Source organism: Pelodiscus sinensis, chromosome 33, assembly GCF_049634645.1.
Source record: "Pelodiscus sinensis isolate JC-2024 chromosome 33, ASM4963464v1, whole genome shotgun sequence".
Classification (NCBI taxonomy): domain Eukaryota; kingdom Metazoa; phylum Chordata; order Testudines; family Trionychidae; genus Pelodiscus; species Pelodiscus sinensis.
In genome coordinates this window covers 11673642-11679726 of record NC_134743.1, presented here as the reverse complement: position 1 = coordinate 11679726, position 6085 = coordinate 11673642, and positions in this window count along the sequence as shown.

The following is a 6085-nucleotide window of genomic DNA, read 5'->3' as shown; positions in this document are numbered from 1 at the left end:
ATTGATCAGAATTTACCCTTCCCATGAAAGATTGCTCAAGATTAGGCGATTACCCATCCTTACCCTTCGATTCCAACACCCAGATGCAGATGGAATCAGAACTGTAACTTACATTGCCCATACAGTTGCAATAGTAATGGTGAAGGATTAAGAGCACTAGTGTTGCTAAGAAACGCTTTGTTATCCTCCATTTAATATGCTAGCTATCCACTTAATATCTTAAGTAGACAGCAGGTACATCTAGACTGCAGAGTTTTTCCAGGATACCAGAGATATCCCAGAAAAGCTCTGCCACGCCCAAGGAATGCGTCTGCTTTTCCAAAAAAATATTGGAAAAGCAGACATGTTTTTTCAGCATCTCAGTAAACCTCGTTCTACGAGGAAGAAGGGATGTTCTGAAAGAGGCTTTTTTTTCTGACATTTGGCCCAGTGTAGACGGGCCAACTGTCAGAAAAGCCTCTTTCAAAAGAAAAGTGATAGAACTTTGTAGTCTAGACACAGTCAGCTAGAAGAGAAGTCCTTCTGTGTTTTCTCTTCTAATTTCTCCCATCTCTGATGCTTTGCACCACTGGATTTTGGCTCCAAGGATGCAGAAGTCATAAAATAAGGACCCATATTAACAACATAAAACAACTGGAGAAAGGAAAGAAGACCTTCCCCATAACATCCAATAGTGACACAGGTTGTCAGGAAAGTTTCCAGGTTCAGAGGCTGTAGGCCAGTCCTTCAACTCACGTCAATTAAAAGGGAAGTCAGTAGAGGCTCACTGGATTTACAGCAGCTAATGATCTGGTCATAGAAATGGAGAATATTACACGTTTCTATGCACCCATGCTCTTGAATGTGTATGTGTGGCTACAGGTTGGATATAAAAAATACAATAGTGACCCTTACCTCTATCAATTACCTCCTGTTCACTCACAAATGTATTCATGGTTTAGTCTTTCCTCAACACCTTCTCTCAATCCTTTCTCCAACTAGCTCCAGTACTGAGAGATAGATGGCCTCTCAGTCTGTCAACCAGAACTTCCAGTTAAACTTACACAAGCACTATTGTGACATCCTTGTGACCAAAGCAAATTCCATAAACTGTTGATGACCAGGTAGGCACACAGGGACTCTGTCACTTTGCTGGAGAGAACTATGGTTAAGATGACCTGTCACCTGTCTATGACTTTTACTAAAAATTGCCCTAAATAAATTTTAGGTGCTGGGGAAAGGCAGCACTCCAGCAGACTCCACCGCTCTGAGAGCAGGCTAGGGTGCCACTACTACTTCCACTCCAGGTGGGTGAACTGCCCAGGGTACCCTGACTGCTCTCCAACCAATGCTCCAGCACAGCATCTGGCCCCAGGGATGCCCTGAGATGTACCACGCCAACTACTGTGGAAGTCACAAAGGTCCCAGAAAGTCACAGAATCCATGATTTCTGTGATAGAAATGTAGCCGTGTTAGTCTCGTGTAGCTGAAACAAAAAACAGGACTATGTAGAACTTTAAAGACTAACAAGATGGTTTATTAGGTGATGAGCTTTCGTGGGCCAGACCCACTTCCTCAGATCAAATAGTGGAAGAAAATTGGCACAACCGTATATACCAAAGGATACAATCAAAAAAATGAACACATGAAATTTGATTTGTCCTTTTCATATGTGTTCATTTTTTTGATGGTATCCTTTGGTATATATGGTTGTGTCAATTTTCTTCCACTATTTGATCTGAGGAAGTGGGTCTGGCCCACGGAAGCTCATCACCTAATAAACCATCTTGTTAGTCTTTAAAGTGCTACATAGTCCTGTTTTTTGTTTCATGATTTCTGTGACCTCCATGAATGATTCACAGCCTTATTCATAATCACTTTCTCCCAAATAGGCCTCTACCTACAGGTTCACAACCATCTCCTCCCTGTTGGTCAGAATCAATTCTTAAATGCCTATGCCCTGGGTTACTTCCTTCAGTTTCTGAAACAAAGCATTGTCCCCATGACATTCCAAGAACTTATTGGATATTTTGTGTTTTATCATATTACTTTTCCCACTGATGTCTAGGTAGGTAAAGTCCCTCATTACTATAAGGGTCTGGATATTTGTTTTATTTGTTCTAGAAATGCCTCATCTCCCTCCTCCTCCTGGTTTGGATGTGTTTTCCCCACTTCGTCTTTACCCAGAGACTTTCAGCTGGTCTGCCTCGTGCCTCTTTCTGGAACTCAGAACAAGTGTACAATACAACACCACCTCCCTTTTATTCCTATATGCTCTTCCTGAACAAGATGTACCCCTCTATGCCAATACTGCAGTTATGAGATTTATCCCATCAAGTATCTGAGATGCCACTTAAGCTCAGTTATGACTTGTCTATTAGTACTCCCAATTCTGACTGCTTATTCCTGTTAGTCCTTGAATTTGTGAGTAGACGTCTAAAGCAGTGACACTCAAAATGGTCCATGAAACCACTTTGAGAAAACTGCTAACTGGCTACATTGGTGTGTTTATTTACTGGTGCCGCAGCCACAAAGCCTCGTGGCTCCCATTGGATCCGATTTGCTGTTTGCAGCCAAAGGGAGCCATGGGAAGCAGCAGCCACAGCTCCTTTTGCTATGACTGGCTAACCAGAGCCAAAGGGACCTGCAAGGCTCCGTGGCCTCAGTGCTGGTAAATTGTAGGGTAAACTGAGGCAGCCCTAACATCACTTATTCCAAATTAACACTGCTGTGTTGACATACCCTTCAAGAGTGACAATTTTTAGTCCAAGACAAGTTTTGGTTTCAGCATAGGGTTGCTAGGTGAAACGTAATGGTTTGTGACATACAGAAGATTAAAGTACATGATCTAATGACCTACCAGCCTTAAACTCGATGAAACTGTGAAATAGTTGATGTATTAATAAAATCAGGATTTTATCTCCCATGTGTCTCTCAGCAGAAATTCTCCTAGAGACTTAATATTTAACAAGAAATCTGAAATGCCATATTTATCTGTCTCCATTGTAACAGCATTCCAAGGCATGGAGGAGGAATTGATCAGAATTTACCCTTCCCATGAAAGATTGCTCAAGATTAGGCGATTACCCATCCTTACCCTTCGATTCCAACACCCAGATGCAGATGGAATCAGAACTGTAACTTACATTGCCCATACAGTTGCAATAGTAATGGTGAAGGATTAAGAGCACTAGTGTTGCTAAGAAACGCTTTGTTATCCTCCATTTAATATGCTAGCTATCCACTTAATATCTTAAGTAGACAGCAGGTACATCTAGACTGCAGAGTTTTTCCAGGATACCAGAGATATCCCAGAAAAGCTCTGCCACGTCCAAGGAATGCGTCTGCTTTTCCAAAAAAATATTGGAAAAGCAGACATGTTTTTTCAGCATCTCAGTAAACCTCGTTCTACGAGGAAGAAGGGATGTTCTGAAAGAGGCTTTTTTTTCTGACATTTGGCCCAGTGTAGACGGGCCAACTGTCAGAAAAAAAGCCTCTTTCAAAAGAAAAGTGATAGAACTTTGTAGTCTAGACACAGTCAGCTAGAAGAGAAGTCCTTCTGTGTTTTCTCTTCTAATTTCTCCCATCTCTGATGCTTTGCACCACTGGATTTTGGCTCCAAGGATGCAGAAGTCATAAAATAAGGACCCATATTAACAACATAAAACAACTGGAGAAAGGAAAGAAGACCTTCCCCATAACATCCAATAGTGACACAGGTTGTCAGGAAAGTTTCCAGGTTCAGAGGCTGTAGGCCAGTCCTTCAACTCACGTCAATTAAAAGGGAAGTCAGTAGAGGCTCACTGGATTTACAGCAGCTAATGATCTGGTCATAGAAATGGAGAATATTACACGTTTCTATGCACCCATGCTCTTGAATGTGTATGTGTGGCTACAGGTTGGATATAAAAAATACAATAGTGACCCTTACCTCTATCAATTACCTCCTGTTCACTCACAAATGTATTCATGGTTTAGTCTTTCCTCAACACCTTCTCTCAATCCTTTCTCCAACTAGCTCCAGTACTGAGAGATAGATGGCCTCTCAGTCTGTCAACCAGAACTTCCAGTTAAACTTACACAAGCACTATTGTGACATCCTTGTGACCAAAGCAAATTCCATAAACTGTTGATGACCAGGTAGGCACACAGGGACTCTGTCACTTTGCTGGAGAGAACTATGGTTAAGATGACCTGTCACCTGTCTATGACTTTTACTAAAAATTGCCCTAAATAAATTTTAGGTGCTGGGGAAAGGCAGCACTCCAGCAGACTCCACCGCTCTGAGAGCAGGCTAGGGTGCCACTACTACTTCCACTCCAGGTGGGTGAACTGCCCAGGGTACCCTGACTGCTCTCCAACCAATGCTCCAGCACAGCATCTGGCCCCAGGGATGCCCTGAGATGTACCACGCCAACTACTGTGGAAGTCACAAAGGTCCCAGAAAGTCACAGAATCCATGATTTCTGTGATAGAAATGTAGCCGTGTTAGTCTCGTGTAGCTGAAACAAAAAACAGGACTATGTAGAACTTTAAAGACTAACAAGATGGTTTATTAGGTGATGAGCTTTCGTGGGCCAGACCCACTTCCTCAGATCAAATAGTGGAAGAAAATTGGCACAACCGTATATACCAAAGGATACAATCAAAAAAATGAACACATGAAATTTGATTTGTCCTTTTCATATGTGTTCATTTTTTTGATGGTATCCTTTGGTATATATGGTTGTGTCAATTTTCTTCCACTATTTGATCTGAGGAAGTGGGTCTGGCCCACGGAAGCTCATCACCTAATAAACCATCTTGTTAGTCTTTAAAGTGCTACATAGTCCTGTTTTTTGTTTCATGATTTCTGTGACCTCCATGAATGATTCACAGCCTTATTCATAATCACTTTCTCCCAAATAGGCCTCTACCTACAGGTTCACAACCATCTCCTCCCTGTTGGTCAGAATCAATTCTTAAATGCCTATGCCCTGGGTTACTTCCTTCAGTTTCTGAAACAAAGCATTGTCCCCATGACATTCCAAGAACTTATTGGATATTTTGTGTTTTATCATATTACTTTTCCCACTGATGTCTAGGTAGGTAAAGTCCCTCATTACTATAAGGGTCTGGATATTTGTTTTATTTGTTCTAGAAATGCCTCATCTCCCTCCTCCTCCTGGTTTGGATGTGTTTTCCCCACTTCGTCTTTACCCAGAGACTTTCAGCTGGTCTGCCTCGTGCCTCTTTCTGGAACTCAGAACAAGTGTACAATACAACACCACCTCCCTTTTATTCCTATATGCTCTTCCTGAACAAGATGTACCCCTCTATGCCAATACTGCAGTTATGAGATTTATCCCATCAAGTATCTGAGATGCCACTTAAGCTCAGTTATGACTTGTCTATTAGTACTCCCAATTCTGACTGCTTATTCCTGTTAGTCCTTGAATTTGTGAGTAGACGTCTAAAGCAGTGACACTCAAAATGGTCCATGAAACCACTTTGAGAAAACTGCTAACTGGCTACACTGGTGTGTTTATTTACTGGTGCCGCAGCCACAAAGCCTCGTGGCTCCCATTGGATCCGATTTGCTGTTTGCAGCCAAAGGGAGCCATGGGAAGCAGCAGCCACAGCTCCTTTTGCTATGACTGGCTAACCAGAGCCAAAGGGACCTGCAAGGCTCCGTGGCCTCAGTGCTGGTAAATTGTAGGGTAAACTGAGGCAGCCCTAAATGTGCTAGTAGGCCTCTAAACAGCATAACTCCATTCTAGGATTAAGGCCTGGGAACACCACAGTCAGGATAAGAACTGCAGACAGTAAAAGACCCTGGGCACCATAGCAACCACGTTCTAAAACACTCGAACTGGGTCTCATTTGGTAACGTAACACATTTTGCTTGAGATAACATTCATAAAATTTGCTTAAACTGTCTTGCTTCACTCCTAGATAATAAGCCTGAGAACCAAGTGCTGCACCACATCAAGGCCATACCCGCCTCCTATAGCAACATCATCATCTATGGAGACTAAAATGTTATTACTGTTTTGCTGACATGTTTTGGCATTTGAACAATAACCACCTGTATATTAATTAACGAGCTGTTACTTTGCAATGGGTG